General features: G+C 32.3%; 1 protein-coding gene and 1 long non-coding RNA gene across 2 annotated transcripts in view; both read left to right on the top strand.

The window, feature by feature from the left end:
- The window catches only part of LOC107454523 (extra spindle pole bodies like 1, separase), a 313495-nt gene that overhangs the window by 149185 nt on the left and 145654 nt on the right, over positions 1-18656 (top strand). The gene's annotated exons all lie outside the window — the stretch shown is intronic.
- Positions 12361-13773, top strand: LOC122272255 (uncharacterized). The gene is made up of 3 exons (XR_006226888.2): positions 12361-12902; positions 13309-13362; positions 13719-13773. It is a non-coding gene; the product is annotated as an uncharacterized lncRNA (long non-coding RNA).

The following is an 18656-nucleotide window of genomic DNA, read 5'->3' on the forward strand; positions in this document are numbered from 1 at the left end:
TAACCCTATTACTTATAATATAGAAATATTAAGTATATTATTTATACATATTTAAATGTATGGCAAATTAACAAATGTTAAAATTAAAACTTAGTTTTTATTTTAGTTAATTAAAGCTGTGGGTTAGATTAAATAAAAAAATAATGTTTTTTTAAAGATTTTGTTTTTGAAAGAAATATTTATTTTCTGTGTACATTCATTTGCCCAATAAACCAAGCAAACTTATTGAACAAGTTTTTGATTTTCCAAGAAACTTTACTATTTTTAGATGTATTATGTTCATAAATAACAGAATTCTAGCTCATTGTGCAACTGAGCATACACTAAATAATACTAAGAGCAGTTATTTTGTAGGTAATTAAATAGATAAATTTTTTTTTATTGTTATTCATTTTAGGAATGCCTCGAAATTGGACAAAAGTGACAGACAGGAAACGAAAATCATCTACAGATGTAGAAAAGGCTGTGAGAGAAGTTATTGAGAAACAAATTCCTATCCGAGTAGTAACGGAGGGTTATGGTATTTCCAAATCTTCATTAGGTCGTTATGTGAGTGATGCAAAACGTGCTACTGATCTCTCAAGTTATCATTTTAAACCAAACATCAGAAATCGAAGAATATTTAGTTGTGAACAAGAAATATTGTTATCAGAGTATCTTAAAACAGCTTCAAAAATGTGTTATGGATTAACAACTAAGCAAACTCGTATTATGGCATATCAATATGCATGTGCCTTAAAAGTTACTATGCCTCCTACTTGGGATCAAAATCAGTGTGCCGGAATAGACTGGCTACAAGGATTCATGGATCGACATAAAGAACTTTCCATTAGATCCCCCGAAGCGACAAGTATGAGCAGAGCTAATAACTTTAATTCTACAAATGTTGGCCTTTTCTTTAATAATTTAGAAAAAATACTTCTTAAGTATAAGATCACAGCAGAGAGATTCTATAACTGTGATGAAACTGGACTCACTACTGTCACTGCACCGACAAATGTAATTGCTGAGAGAGGTATCAAACAAGTCGGTAAAGTTGTGTCAACAGAACGAGGCCAATTGGTCACTATGCTAGGATTTATAAATGCAATTGGGAATAGTATACCTCCCGTGTTTGTGTTTCCACGGGTTAATTACAAGGAGTTTATGTTGAATGGAGCACCAGTTGGAAGTTTTGGCCTTGCTTATACATCTGGGTGGATGACTGAAACAAATTTTCATAAAGCACTTCAACATTTTGTTCATCATGCAAAACCGATTGCAAATGGTGAAAAAGTGTTGTTGATCTTAGATAACCATGAGAGTCATGTTAGCCTGTCAACAATTAGCTATGCTAAAGAAAATGGAGTAATACTTCTTACATTTCCTCCTTACTGCAGTCATTAGATGTGGCTGTATATGGACCATTTAAGGCAAGATTTCGAGCCGTCCAAGATGATTGGCTCACAAGTAATCCTGGCAAACGCATATCCATATATGAGGTTGCTGCTTTAGCAAAGGAGGCATTCCTTAGTTCCTTCAATCCATCTAACATAACTAGTGGCTTCCGAAAAACAGGAATTTATCCATTGAATAAAGAAATATTCACAGATAATGATTACTTGCCAGCTGCTGTAACAAATCAACCCAATTCTAACCCAGCTAATGATGACAGCTTCTCTGAAATTTCTACTAGCTGTACACCAAATATTAATTTGCCAAGTACATCACAAGGTTCGAATGAAACACATCAACAAATTCGCCCATTCCCGAAAGTTGCAAGAGAAGTAACCCCTCAGCGAAAAGGAAGAAAATCTATGAAAAGTTGCATCTTGACGGGCACTCCAGAAAAAGAACGCCTTGAAATAGAATACAGTCAGAAGACAAAGAAAGTTGTAAAAAGAAATTAAGTCAGAAAAGTAAAAGCTAAAAAAAGATTATTAGAAAGTAGTTCCAGTGAATCTGAACTATCTTTGCATTTCGATGATTCTACAGATGAAGATGAAACTATTATAGAAAAAGATTTTGTATTAACCAAATATGAAAAAAAGCAAAACATTGTGTATTTTGTAGCGAGAGTTTTAAATGTTCAAGCAAATGATAATTACGAAGTCCAATTTTTAAAGAAAAAATTTAATAGTTATGGTTTTTTTTATCCTGAAAAAGTGAAATTTGCAACATTTTAAAATCTGATATTGTGTCTAAATTGCCAAAACCACAATCTCAAGGGGGTACAGAAAGATTAAAAGCATTTATGACATTTGACTTTGATTTTACTAGCATCAATATTAAGTAAATCTTAACTGATGTCTCAAAAAATACATCTGTCCCATTCATCCCTTTAAGTGTCCCATCCATCCCCAAATGAGGGAGGAATGGGACAATTTGGATTTTTTTGTAAAATGTATAATATTTTCTGAAATACACTTAATTATGTAACAAATATATCTCTAATTTGTAACTATATAACTAAGGTGTAAAATTTATACACAATTTAAATTTTTTATATGTATTTTGTGAAGAAATAAATGTTTTTCTCAAAAATGTCCCATTCATCCCCCACCTCCCCTACACAAAATTTGAGACGATTTGTCACTTTAAGGTGGAAAATCCGTTGATACCTATGTCCTGTGAATTGTTCAATATTTTGTCAAAACATTGCTATTTTTATAATATTATTCATACAATTATTTTTATATATGATATCCTAGCTAATTTTTGAAATATTTAACCTTAAAAGTTGGAGTTCTCCTATCTTGAAACATAGGTTAGAGTAGCGTCGCCATATAAAAAGAGACTACACGTTTTTGGTCCGTGCTATTCTATATGGCGGCGCTACTCTAACCTATGCGTCGAGATTAGAGAATGCCAACTTTAATAATTGCATATTTCTAAAATTAGCTGGGATATCAGGTATAAAAATAATTTTATTAATAACAATGTTTTGACAAAATATTGAACAATTCACAGGACAAAGCCGGAATGGATTTTCCACCTTAATAGACACAGCAAGTACTTTTTTCAGAATATGTTTGCGTTGCACAACACGGAAAAAAATAATTTATTTAAAATTTCAAATTTTATTTGTTATTTTTTAACATGTCAATTTTTCGACAATTTTTTTTTTACCAGTTGTGCAGTGCAATAAAAAATTATGAAAAAAATATATGTGTGTCGATTGAAGTGACAAATACTTACAAATTTTGTCTATATAGTACGGTTGACCTTTCATGAAAAAAAAATCATTAAAAATTGAAATATTTTTTCAAGTTCAAATTTCTCGCCAAAAAAAATTTGAAAACATTTTTATAAATGCAATTTAATTTTATGCAATCACATGAATTTTTTCATATTATTTTGCAATAGTTAAAAATATGAAAAACTAATTTTTATAAATCACATTTTTGGGTGTTGCATAACCCTTACTCACCCAAAAAATTCTAAAATTTTGAAAAAGACCTTTCAAATTAGGCTTGTTCAGATGGCCATATAAAGAATGCTAAATTTATTTTTTTTTATTATTTATTTATTTTGATTCACCGCAAAATTATCAAATCTATAATAAATCATTTGAGATCTGAAAACTGAATTCTAGATCAACTTTATTTTGGTTTCAAGGCAAAAATTGAAAATCAAAATATATATATTAAATTTTTTAACTGTTATTTTATATCAATAATATTTACATATAAATTTTTAATTACAAATACATATATTTATTGTCTATAATTAAAATTTGGCGTCTGTAGTATACATGCATGACGCCTTTAAATTTCCGCTAGATGGTGCCAGGTTCTAGTGTATACTTCAGAGCGTCAGGTTAAAGAATCTACGGGGTTTCTCGAGTCGGCACGCACTACTTTGCATTTGTCTTGCGCAAGCGTTAATAAATTTGAACTTCTTTAACGCAAAAAAAGGAAGCTCGATTTGTTTTTTTTTCAAAAAAAGCTAAAAGAATATGAAAGCATATATGGCATAATTAAATTGCATCACTGTTTCGCCACTCATTACATGACGAATTAATAACAATCTTTTTTTGCAATTTATCGAAAAAATGAACCCCAATATTTTAAAAATTCTGCTCGAAAGTTTTGATTGTCCAGAGTGCAAAAGCATAGTTTCTGATACAAATGAAGAACAAAATTTTGCTTTGTACTTGAAAAATTTACTTGAAAGCGCAATTGATAGTACTGTGCATTTCGATTGTTATGAGACGTTGGGTTATGAAGATGACTCAAATCCAACAATTGTTGAAGAGTATTTTGACGCTGACTACGAGATTCATACAAACGATTCCAAAAAGTCTATAGTTTTGATCGATGAAGACTACAAAAAGAATGCTGTAACATTTTGGAGAGGAAAAACAAGAAAAATAAAACTAGAAACAGTTCAGCACAGATAGGATTGTAATAAAAAATTAGTCATGGCTATATAATACGAATTTTATTTATGCAAAAAACATATTATTTTAAAAGTTAACAGTGAATTCGATATTTTTTTGAAAAAATTAGTATAAAAAAAAGATTAACATTCATTAAGAAAATCATATTTAATCTAATTCTACAATAGGGTTATTGTATATATATATGTGTGTGTATATTATTTTTCATGTAGGTATAAAAAAAGTGTCATCGAAGCAGCAACTATAGAGATGGGAAACACAAATTGAAAACAGTGGATCAAGATTCGAGAAGCTGCTAAAAATTTCTACTGGTGTTCTGGATAAATTCAAAAGTGCCTTGGACTCTTCAATAGTGATTCACGATGTAAATATTAAAAAGTGGGCTTTGAAAGCTAGAGATTATGAGGAGCATTTATCGCCTCACCTGTTCACTGCTTCTTCAAACTGACTGCATAATTTCAAGAAAAGTCATCGAATTGTTGTTTCCCGTAAAATAAATAAGTTTGTCACCCAAAAACAACTGGACTCGAAAGATGATTTACATATTCAATCTGATGAATTCGTAAAAAAAGTTAAATCCGAAATAGATTCAAGGTCTGAAGATTCTATTTACAACTCTGATCAGTCAGGATTTAATCTAGAAATGCACGCAGGACGTAAAATCGCTTTCAAAGGGGTTCGGACCATCGAATCTATAGCTCAATCTCTTAATTCTATGACTCATAGTTATACAATTCAGCCTACTATATCCGCTAGTGGTAAATTACAATCTCCTTTGTTTATCGTTCTGCAAGAAAAAGATGGAAAATTTGGGCCTATCGTGAAAAAAAAAATTTTCCAAGCAGAAAATATAGTGGCATTGGCTTCAACATCAGGAAAATTATCTTCTAATCTTTCAAAGAAATGGTTTGAAAATGTTTTTTTGCCAGAAGCAAATAAAGAGTCAGTTTTCAGGGCAAACAGAAAAACAATTCGAAGCAGTTGACACAGGTGACAAAAACGTTAAAATTTAAAAAATTCCGGCGGGCGCTACTGGGAAAATACAACCATTAGATGTATATGGTTTTCGACCTTTGAAAAATATTGAACAAAGTTTTTCCGACATTGTTATACTACATGATTATGACGTTAATTTGCATTTAAGGAATAACGTTCTTAAGCTTCAATCTTTGACTCATAATCAGTTTTCCTCTCCCAGATATATAAACTTATTTAAATATTATCTTGCAGAAAAACCACCAAAATTTGTAATGCCTGTTGACTTTTGCTTTAAAAACATTGACTTTAGATGTAGCTCTTGCGTGAAATTGGCAATAATTAAATGTTCGTGGTGCAAAATTTTAATAGTATTGCTGAATATAGTCTTATATTTTTAATTGCTTTTTATTAAAAGTATAATTTCGTAGTTTTAAATGTTGAACCTGAAGTAACAATTTGAACATGAGTGAAACATGCGTTTAGCATTTGGAAATGATCAGAGTTTGTTCTTGTTTTAAAAATTTTAGTTTCAATAAAATTGGTTGTAAATGATTCAAGTAATTTTTTTGTTGATTTTTTTTTCTGAACCTGGGTAACACTGTTACCAAAGTTAATATATTGATCACTGGATAGCGTAAAACCTAAATTTTAGAGGTAACAGTACAGCTGATATTGCACCTCGAGAGGTGTTTAGTGATTTATGAGGTATGACATTATTTTTTAATAAACACATAGTTGTACAACTAGATAAAATATTGGCCAGTGACGTGGAGGAAATTTCAACTAAGAGGTCACCTGAGCGTAATTTTTTCACAGAGGCGACTTCCCCCAGTACAGAAAGAAGAGACTTGTGAATAAAAAACGGAGGTACTTTACTGAAATAACTGTTCGGTACATTCGGATTCGTAAGAACTATCAAGTAAAATCGAACGTAATCACACGGTGTTGAGGTTGTTCCGTTGTTTTTGAAGTGGTGCGTGGAACTACCTTACTATTTTCAGCCATAGAAAATATCAATCACTTCAGCTACCAGCAGCACCGCCAGCCACGGAGTTCAACTCATGGGATGCAAATAACAAATTAGTGCTGCCTCCCATACGCTATTAAACACCGATGCTAACCAATAGCTATACGTCCGCGAGTCACCCCTGAAGCAGCCTCCACCCTTAACGAGGTGCCCAGTAAGTGATCCCGAACTTGACCTTAGCCAACAGATGCACACAGGACAATGTGCACATCCCGTTTACCTGAAGCACGGTCAAAGCAGTGTATTTGGGTACCAGGATGCCCCTCAACTGCCAGGAACCCTTTTTCCAGGTACACGGGTCTCCACGCACGACAAACACGTGAGTCTTTTCGCATCAGGGTCCGATACAAAAGGGTGGTAATCGAACATAAACAAAAAGCCCTCACCAGTAAATTTGGTAATCATGACAAGGGGGTAGAAAAAGGAGAAAGTAGGAGTTAAGAGAGAGGAATGCGAAGGGAGGACAGATCATTACGGTAACCCAGGGCGTGACTCCCTGTGTCTACCTAAAGAAGGTAAATCCCCTGAGGGGACGTCAGTGGCGAATCAGAAGTTGACACTCACTTGTCGCTGACATTCAGCTACGAGATCTGTCCTAAATCAGCTCTTAAGCTAAAGAAATCGCGATGAAATCGAATCTCAAAGATAGTAGCGTAGCAAGAGGATGGTTGTAAAATTTTAAAAGGCGTCAAGGGATCACGTGTCAAGCAGTAAGTGGTGAATCAAGAAACGTTCCAGCCGATTTTGTCGTAAAATGGCACAAAAACTTTGCCAGGCATATTAAGTGAGTATAAACCTAAATACATTTTTAACTTCGACGAAATGGGTCTTTTTTAATCATCTGATGCCGAATCGGACTTTAGTTAATAAAGGCGGAAAATGTAAAAGAAGAAAAAAAAAGCAAAGATCACCTTTACTGTGTTGCTTTGTGTAAACTCTGATGGAAGTGAAAAGATCACTCTTTTGGTGGTAGGAAAAGCAAAAAATCCCAGATGTCTAAAGAAGTGGATGACCGAAGTTTTTAATAGATAGGTTAAAAAAAGACTAATCCCACAAAAATAAGTGTTCTCCAAACAATGAATATGATTTCGTTTGTAAGGTCTCGGGTAACAAAGACAACAATAAAGAACTGTTTTATAAAAGCCGGATTTGCCCATCGAACATCTAATGATAATGACGGTGAAGATTATTGGAATTTGGCCGCAACTGAGAGAACTTTTGATAAATACATGGATTGCGATGAGAATGTAATAACGTCAGCTATTTACACAGTTGATGAGCTTATTCAGAACACACAGTCTGAGCAGCATAGTGACAGCAAAGAATGACAAAAAGTTGTTCCGTCATCTTTTCAAGATGGAATGAATTCCATTGAAACGCTAAGAACTTATTTTCTTTGCCACAATAATGACGAAAAAACTTTTCAGGACTTTGATTCATTGCACAAGTCATTAATTACAGCTCAAAAGTCAATCATTACGGCAAACAACTATCGATAATTTTTTCTGTAAACTTAACGTGAAATAATTAAAGTGAAAAAAATTGAAATATCAAACGAATAAATAAAAGGTAACGTACATTCAAATTGTTTACTGTAATTTTCTTCTTTGATTTACTTTGTTTAATTTAGAAATTTATGTAAATCAGCACGTTAAACATTAAAATTTACTGTAAACAAAGTTAAGTGAAAGTCGTTTTTCGGTGGTTTTTTAAACGATGCTTCACTGCATTTGTATTCTTTTTCCAATTACTCTTCTTGCTGTGGCGAATACAAAAGTTCTCCATCATTGTTGTTGGTAATTATTGACAAAACAGTGTTAGAGGAATACTATTAACGAATTCGATTCTTGGACAGCATTTTCAAGGTGGAACATCAGAAATACCAGCTGGATGTGCATTACCGAATGATACTGAAAAATTTAATTTCCCTTACTTTTTTGTTGGTGATGAGGTTATTCCGTTGGAAAAAAAAATCTTAGCTGCCTTATCCTAAAAAAGGTTTAAATCAACAGAAATTTGGATATAATTCTAGACTCTCTCGTGTTCGAAAGAATTTGGAAGAATGTGCTTTTGGTCATCTCGCATCCGCGTTTTTCATACACCAATTATGTGTGAAATTCCAACGATTCCTCGAGCATTGTGCTCGAAACGTATGGCGCGTGTCAGCGCAGGACAGTAACCGGGCTAGCAGCTCGGCGAAAGCCCGCACCTGCGTGCTTGGTGTCGTGTGTAGAGGTGTCCTGTGGGTGCCTACGCACCCCTGCAAACGAACGGTGATCCTTGTGTGACGCCGTTAGGCGTAAAGCCATGTGGTCGGTTCCCTTCGGATTCTTACTGTCCCNTAGAATCTTTATCAAAATTGAAAACAAGGAGAAAAAAATCAACAGAAGATAGGTTATACAAAGCGCACTTACTTGTTAGGGATAATTGTCAAATTAACGTCCGCCATTGATTGATTTCTCATGTGCTTCTCTCTCCAAACTCTCCTTCCAAAACTAAGGATGATAATGCGCATGCGCTGCACTGTGCCCCTAGAGACAAACTTCTCCGCCGTACACGAAGCGCTGGCATTGTGCCAAATTTTGTTAAGACTTTCGCGAGTTTCCCGTCTTTACACTTATACAATCTTTGTGTCAGCGCAGGACAGTAATCGGGCAAGCAGCTCGGCGAAAGCGCCGCGTTGGTTCGACTAAGCCTATGCCTGCGTGCTTGGTGTCGTGTGTAGTGGTGTCCTGCGGGTGCCTACGCACCCCTGCAAACGAACGGTGATCCTTGTGTGACGCTGTTAGGCGTAAAGCCATGTGGTCGGTTCCCTTCGGATTCTAACTGTCCCTAGATACAGGAGATAACAACGGAAAGGTAAGAGCATCGTAGAACATTCCGAGGATAGACCAAAAATAAAAAAAGTTTATCAAAATTATAAAATAATTGAACTTAAACTCAAAGATAATGAGGAGAAATGGAAAACAACAAAACTATTCGAAACCCAAGAAATTCAATTCCGAAACAAAGAAGAAGAATGCATTTGATCCTCTTCAATGTTCCCACATACTACACAAAAGAGGAAATAATAAACGAACTTAAATATATTGGAGAATTCCGGGATGAAAGTGACGAAATTGACTCTCTTTTTGAAATACAACATAAAACAAAGGACAACCTAAAACACATCATAATAACAGAAACAATTCCATTGGCAATATATCTACTAAAGAAAAAGCACTATTACCAAGGATTAAACAAAATCACCATACGGAAGAGAATAACAGTTAAAAAATGTACAAACTGTCAAGAACTGGGTCATCAATCATATCAATGTAATAAAAACACAGTATGCAAGATTTGCAGCATATCTCATAATCCATAAGAACAATGTCATCCATCTTGCGTAAACAGCTAATACGCCAACCTTCATCTTGATAAAATATTTTGCCACAATCATCCTCCAACAGATAAAAATTGCCCATCCTACAAAAATGAACTAAACATTACTAAACAAAAATGAACTAGCGAATTATATTATCAATCTTTTCATTATAATCCATTCAATACCACTGCAAAAACAACGATATTATCTTCAATTCTCTCCCTGTTTTATTTTTCTACATTGATGTGCAAATTAACCATTCAAGTTCCACAGCTAATTTTCCAATACATCAAACCCAAAAGTATTTATCCGGTAATCTAGGAATTCCAAAAAAAAAGAAAGAAAAAACTTCCTCCTGAAAGGATAAAGAAGTGGTCACAACGTCAAAAAATAATACCTCTACATCAACATCTTTAAGGCTCCGTTATTAGCAGCAAACCCTAAAAACTTTTCCAGATTTCCACAACCTTCCACTAAAAGATTCATATAAAGGAGGAGAAATCATTAAATAAACCAAGCCAAGTAATTATAATATCTTTTACAGTGAAACTTTTCTGCTTCGATTTTTAATTTTTAGATAATTTTTACAAACTTCATGAAGTAATCAATTAAAAAAATTTTTTCTTTTTTTTTCTCTCTATATTAATAAAACTTTAATCAATACTGAATTAAAACTTTAAATTTCTGAGTGTTTTTTAACAATTTTTCAACTTTATCATTGTAAATTGCTTTTATTTCTTCCTTTTATTTGATTTTAATAGTTAAATTGGAATAAGGGGAAATAGAAAACGAATAAAAGTTTCTTTTTTTTTAAAAAAAAAAGATTAAAGTAGTTTTTTGGGGGAGCAAAGGGTTTTTCGATTTTTGTATTTTTCTTGTGCTTTTTTGTGATCTCATACTTGTATTTTGATATTTTTTCAAACTAGATATTTTAACAATAATTTGAATTCCCCCCTTCTCTTTTTTCTTTTCTTTATTTTTAAGGAAAGAGGAATTAACCCACCGACGGTTCTGCACGTAGAAAGTCGTACTTTTTTTTTTATGCTCGTGAGCGTAGAAAACCTCCCTTCATTTTTTCCCCCATAGATGGAAATATCACTCGTATATATCATAGAAATATCACTCGTAAAAATAAGAATGACCGTATTAATTATGTACATGTACAGTCCGCAAAAAAAAAAAACGAATCACCCTGAATAACTTTCGTTCTAATGATCGGATTTTCACGAACTAAGTGTCAATCTTAATGGTTCCTGGGGGTGACCTCAAATATGCTAATTAATTAGTGCTAACTATTAATTAAGTTACGAAATCAGACACAAAAACGTACTTTCTCTGAATAAACATATATTTTTTTTTACATATTTGGAATCTAGACCCTTGAATTAGGGGGGGTAGACAAAATTTTAAAAAAATTGGGTGGTAAATTGGGCCGCAATAAATGTTTATATATTTGGCGATAGTCCAGAAAACCGCCAAAAAAAGTCGCCTGCGCAAATAAATATTTTAAGATAACCCATTGACTAATNCCCGCCTTCTGACAAAACCATTCGTCAATGGTTCAGTGCATTTAAGGAAACAGGAAGTGTTTTGAAGCAAAAGTCGCCGGGTAGGCCGAGTGTGTCTCAAGAGAAAGTGGACAGAATCCGAGCTTCATGCCTTCGAAGCCCTAAGAAATCGTTGACAAGACGCAGCCTGGAGTTGGGGTTACCAAGATCAACTGTCGGTAAGGTACTTCATAAAAGACTACGTTTAACTGCTTACAAGATTCAACTTGTACACCACATCAAACCAGCAGACAAGGTTAAGAGATACGACTTTGCTGTTTCAATGCTAGATAAAATTGATGACAATAATGGTTTTTTAAAAAGTGTAATTTTTAGTGACGAAGCTTCTTTTCATGTGAATGGTCACGTAAACCGGCATAATTGCAGAATTTGGGGTTCTGAGCCGCCCCATGAGTTCGTCGAGTACGAATGCGACACGCCCAAAGTAAATGTTTGGTGTGCGCTTATGCATGACAGAATCATAGGTCCGTTTATTTTTATTGAAAGAAATATCAAAGGTGATGTCTACTGTGATATGTTGGAGGAGTATCTTTTTCCTCAGTTAGATGACATTGAGGCGGAGAAGGGTATAGTTTACTTTCAACAAGATGGGGCCCCGCCACACTTCAGTTTACGTGTGCGTGAGGCATTGGACGCTCGGCTCGGCAACAGGTGGATCGGAAGGGAGGGACCTATTCCATGGCCTCCAAGGAGCCCTGATCTGACTCCGTTGGATTCTTTCTTCTGGGGGCATATCAAGAATCTTGTGTATGCAGGGAACGAATAGTCAATTGTGTGGCAACCGTCCCCCCAGACACGGGAAGAGGTAGAATACCGTTTAGACGTCTGCCGTGCCACTAACGGGGCTCATATAGAACTTTACTAAATGTTAAAAAAAACTTGAAAATGTGAGCTTTTCAGTCATGTATAAAACATGTATGTATGTTTTTTATTTCATTAAAATATTTTGCCACAAAACCCCGGAGTTCTTTTATAGACACCCTGTATTTGTCATCATTCGCCTCTTGCTATGTGAAGCTGGTTTAAATATATGTGTTAACATTTTAATTCTTAGTTTACTTTTTTTTCAGAATTAAAACTTCTGGTATCTTGTGTTTCATAATATGTATTTTTTGAAGGAGTTAAAAAAAATATTCAATGATTTTATAAGATAAAATATTTAGAGCTTAATAGGCATATAAAACTTAATTGTAGTTGATCTACATATTTTCTCCATTATTAAAAGTTCGTTAACATTTTTATCTGATAATTGTGTTTAAAACATTGAATTAGTATTTACATATTTGTCTTTTTCTAGATTTTCCAAGAGCTCGTCCTTTTACAAGGACTGATGTTTTTAACTCATCTTGTAAGTTCTATTTTGTGTCTTCTTAAGAATTCTTCCATAGCAAACAGTTAGTTGCTCTAATACACGAAGAAAATAATACCACATTTTATAAAATTCCTATCCTTGGCTTAAAATGGATTAAGTCAAGAAATTTGTTTGCATATCATTATGCATTAACCAATCAGTTTATTATTTTTTGGATTCTCCTAGAACTCAATCTTCGAGAATGTCTGATGATCCTTTTAACCTTCCTGGTAAGTTATATTTTGTTTATAGTCTTCCATAATGAATGTTTCAGTAATGACTTAGCTGTGCAAGAAAATTAGATGCAAAATAAAGTAATTTAAAAAAAGATGGGAGGAAGGAACTGATTGGTCGTTTAATTTAAGCTTTTTTTCTCTCCATTGATTCACTTCATTGTGAGTAGTTATTTTCAGGTTTATCTGCTTAAAATTATTTTGCTTTTAATGTACAAGTTTTTAATATTTTAATGAAAATTAAATCAATATTTCAAACATTTAATTTACCTATTTATTAGTCATTGCTCTGTATGTAATTTTTAGATGTATATATATTTTTTAAACAGATTGATTGATTGTGGCACTAAATTTGCATCATGCTTTTAAAAACAAAAGACTTAATTGTATTTCTTTTCCCTAGATTCTCCAATGGATCAATCTAATACAGTGGCTGATGTTCCTATTTACTCAACTGGTGAGTTTATCAACCATTCTTCCATTGTGAACAGTGAATCACTTGAGAGCTCATTAATATTGTTTTGCTTATAATAATGTAGAAATTAGAGAAAATTATGCTATTTCTTTCAACAAATATCAAACTCTTAATTGAAATCTACTTCTTACTTCCATATTATTTATTAATCAATATTTCTTTAGGAGGATGTGTATATAGTTATATGAAGTTAAATCAACTAAAATATTTTTTAAAAACTTAGCAAGCCAAGGGGTAAATGTCACACAATGTATCAAAGAGTACAAGACACATTTATAGTCTTAAATAAAAGAAAAACAGTTTAATTTTTAAAATATTTTTTTCGTTTTTTGTAATAGGTGTTCTACGGTCCCTTTTGCGTGAAATTAAACTTATTAAGCTCACCCAGAAGGTGTGCTTAATAGAAAGGAGAAATGTTAGAGCTTATTCTACAAAAAATGGATTCTCGTAATGGTATGGTTCTCTATTTTCATTTACGAGTTTCATACAACCCAAATTGTATAGAGATAAAGATAACTGCATAATCTTTTTATGCAGTTGATATTTACGATAAGCTATTTTCAAAATTAAATTTTGTTTCCTTTAAAATAAATTTTCAATAATTGTATCATTTACATGTCGATTCGCTTTTTTAAAATATTGTTATTTGTATAATTTCTTATTCGTTTCAGATACTTACATAATTTTTTTTCATTTTATTTCCGTACTTAATTTCTGTATATTATATTTATAGAATTCCCCATAAATTAAATGACTTAGTTTGAAAAGTTGTTAAAGAATGCTTTTAAATATAATCTTTGATAATATTCTTCAATATTAATTATTTTTTCTTATGAGATCATGATAACGGGTTTATTTTGAATTAAGACGTGAGCAACACACTTCATCTTGAATTTATTAGTAACCTTCAATTTTTTTCAAATTCATCAAAGATTTGACCTTGGGATTCCAGTAAAATGTGACGGTGAATTTATAAAGCTTAATTCTTTGCTGGATAATTTGGAATTAAAGGCTGAATTGGTAATTAATTTTTTAAGCTAAAAGTGAAAACCTTTATATGATCATATTTTCTCTAGCATTTAAAGTTATAGAAAATTTTCTCCCCAATGATAAAAATTCAAGCGGAGAGTTTTTACAAACTTCCTTTAATTAATTTATAACTTAATATATAATCAGCAGATTTGCTTTTAAGTATTTTTAATATAATGAATAGATTAATTATTTTCTAAACTTAAGGTATAAGGTGATCCATTTTTTAATTTTAATAATTTTTTCTTCTTCTTATAGTCTGCTAGATTGCAAAGTCTTGGTGGAAATGATTTCAAAGACCATACAAGACGAGCACTTCGTCACCTCATGCCTGACGATGTTGCTGAACTGTACAGCTAGGTGGGAAAATACGGAAAAGAAAAAAAAAGATTTTTTAGTTGCAGAGTGTCAGGCGCAATTATTGGTAATATTTAATCACTGTTTATATATATAGATAAATTCATTTATTACATTTGTAGTTTGACAGTATATAGTTAAAATTTGTGTTGCTAAAGTTGCCTTCTAGAAAATGAATCTTATTACTAAAAGTATCTATACCCATTTAAATGGTATTATTATTAAATTTAGTTTTCAAATAAATATCTATGAACAGCTTTTTTTTTACTTTTTAATATACTATAATTTTAGTATTCCATGAATTTTCAATGAGTTTATAAAGTGTGTAATTGTTTGAAATAATTTTGTTATTAGTATCGCCATCTTCTTTTCCAGTCACAGTAATACGGTAATCATACGATACTTCAGTTATCCAACTCTCCTTTTGACTTGCACTTTAAAATATTCTGATCATTCTTACATGTGTTTGTACTAACAGCTTTATCATTATTACAGTTGATGNAAATAAACATCTATAAACAGCTTTTTTTTTTACTTTTTAATATACTATAATTTTAGTATTCCATGAATTTTCAATGAGTTTATACTGTGTTTGGAATAATTTATAAAGTGTGTAATTGTTTGAAATAATTTTGTTATTAGTATCGCCATCTTCTTGTTCAGTCACAGTAGTACGGTAATCATACGATACTTCAGTTATCCAACTCTTCTTTTGACTTGCACTTTAAAATATTCTGATCATTCTTACATGTGTTTGTATTAACAGCTTTATCATTATTAGTTGTTGTTACTAGATTATTCTTGTGACAATGAATGAAATCATTTTATTTTACGTATGATGGGCAATTAAAAAAGCAGCTTAAAAAGGTAACCCGATAAAATTTTTCCTACGTATCTCTGGTCCTGAGAGTGACAGAAATTTGGGCTTCTACTAATTTACTTTTAGATACCTTTTAAATAGGTTCTGAAATAATTTTCTGTTTATTCATAAAACTACCTACTGGTTTGTTTATATTTTCTTTTTGTTTTGTTTTAGAGGCTGTTTGCAGTGTTTTCCCTAGCACTAAAGTGAATGAAGTAGAAAATGTTATTAAAGGCTGGTTGCGCCATGCTAAAGAGAGAAGATTGTACTCTGAAAAAAAATTTAAGAAATAATTGCATAAATAAAAGTTTTATTTATGTGATTCTAATATTGTTTTTTTTTTCTATTCTCATATTTATTTGCATACATGAAATTTATGCTGCAAAAAATGCATAAATCCTTAAAACAAGTTATCATTTTTAATATCTTCACAAGATACTGATTGAGGAATGCCTTCAGCTAACAATTCTGCAGCAAAACATGCCAACAGCTGTTTTAGTTTGTATATAAAAGCAGATAATTTTCTAGTTTTATTTGTTTTTTAAATTCCATCATTGACACAATAAAGTATGTGATCCGTAAACATCTATGTTGAGTTTTTAATAAAATAGTCACAACTTCATTTAAACTATGTAAAATATAAAATGTTTTTTAGTAAATTTTGCAGATGAATGCAGTCAAAAAAATTTTTGCCGGTATAATAGTAACAATTGATAATACGAGTAACTTATATATTAATCCAAAGTTCTCAGTATTAAGATCAACGTTAAAAACAAAATTATTCATTATTATATAAGATCTTTAATATATCTACTACATTAAACAATATGAGCAATAATGAAGCAATCGTGAATTACAAGGTTCACGAAAGATTCAACAGGACTCATAATTAAAGTAGAAATATTCTTTGAAGAAAACTAACGCTAAGTGAGAGACTTATAACCTTGCTTGGTGTTCGAAGGGTACATTTAATTAGAATTTATAATAATGGCCAAGTTTTTATTCCAAACAATAGAAATGTGAAATCCAATAAACTTGCATATTTTTGGATTAAAATTATATATTATTCTTTTCTTTAGATAAGTTTTTTTTTTTTTTTTACTGTTTTACTTTCTTTTGCGTTACTAAGTTTTCTAAAAAAATAGTTGAGGAATAGCCCATTTTTCTAGGAAAATTAGTAATGCCAATCGAGATAGAATGTAATATAAATTAGAAAGTATCACCCTTTTTTTTTCATTTAGAAAACATTTTTCTAACCTCTAGTTCAGTAAATTTAAAAGAAAAATCTTTTCACAAAGTATTTAAGTCACCAATATGAATAAAAATTTCAGAGATGAAATTTATAACAAAAATAAGACACCCTCCTATTACTATCATACCTATTCCGACATACCTCCTATAAGTTATCTAAATCCTTACTAAACTGGTCTTTTTTCGTCCTAATGCCATCCTAAAACGTTCTAAAGGTATCCTGAAACTGTCCTAGTTATGACATCATTAAGATATCTGCAGGTGGGACATTCTAACACGCAGATGACATCCGTAGGACATTTAGCGGTAAATGTAGGACTTCCTCTGGAAGTCGCAGAATCCTGAAGATGACAACTTTAGGATGTCATAACGAAGTCAATGTGCTGTATGGTAAGGAACTAATGCTTCACCATGACAATGCATCTTCACATACAGCCGGATTAACGGTTGAGCTAGAACAGTAACTGTTAGAGAAAAATAGACTTAAAGTCGAAAACATGCGCGGTCAAGGGTATGACAATGGTTCCAATATGAGAGGAGAAAAATCGGGAGTACAAACAAGAATCAGAAATATAAACCCCGGAGCATTTTATGTTCCATGCAGCAGTCTTCAATATTTTTCAAAAGTTATACACATTTTTTTCTTTCTCTTCTTTTTGTTGGGCAATATTACGGAAATATATTGATACTTACACCCTAAAACCATTGAGTGATACGCGATGGGAAAGTCGAGTTAACTCATTAAAAGCTCTGCGGTTTCAAATTGGCCCAATTCAAGATGCTTTGTACAGCATATATGAAGATTCAGAAATCGATAATATGATCAGAGACGAGGCTAGCTGATTATTAAATAATTTGAAGCAGTTCAAATTTATATGCTCTGTTGTGATCTGGTACAAAATTTTGAGTCACATTAACCCCATCAGCAAACTTTTGCAAACTGTAAATTTTGACATGTCACAAGCTATTGATATGCTTAGCAACTGCAAACTCTTCTTCGAAAACCTGAGATCAAATGAAACTTTTGAAAGCATCATTTTAGAAGCAACCGAGCTTGCTTCAGAGATTGACGTGAAAGCTAATTTCGAAACCACCACACCACGTCATCGTGTCAGAAGCAAAACAAGAGCGTTTTTGTATGAGGGCCCGGATGAACCCGTTCAAGACCTCAAACAAAAATATAAAATAGATTTTTTTTCACACTATAGATCAAGCTATAAATGCCTTGGAAACCACATATAATTTGCTAAATACTCACAGTAATTATTTCAGCTCTTTGTATAATATTTTTGGTCTAAAAGACGTGCCCAGAAATGAGCTACTGGCTCATTGCAAAGATTTGGAAGTAGTTTTAACTGATGGAAATTCAAGCTATCTTAACGCCCTGGAACTAGCTGATGAAATAAGCATTGTTTCGTCATTAATAACAAGAAAGGAAAACCCCGTTGAAGTTCTCAAGTTTATCGCTACACTTAAATTCGCACCAAACCTCAGCATAGCATTGAGAATCCTACTTACATTGCCAGTCACTGTGGCTTCAGGGAAAAGAAGCTTTTCAAAACAAAAAATAATAATAAATTATCTCAGAACGATGCAGACGCAAAATCGTCTCAATCAGGGTGCGTAGCCAAATCTCTGAATCAAAAATAAGCACTTTTTAAAAACTTTTCAAGCACTTTACAAAAGTTTTCAAGCACTCAAAAAATTCATATTCAATCAATGATATTATTGAAAAACAAAAACTTTTTATAAACAGTTTTAGCGTTAAAAAAAACCA

This window comes from Parasteatoda tepidariorum, chromosome 10 (assembly GCF_043381705.1).
Source record: "Parasteatoda tepidariorum isolate YZ-2023 chromosome 10, CAS_Ptep_4.0, whole genome shotgun sequence".
In the NCBI taxonomy this organism is placed as follows: Eukaryota; Metazoa; Arthropoda; class Arachnida; order Araneae; family Theridiidae; genus Parasteatoda; species Parasteatoda tepidariorum.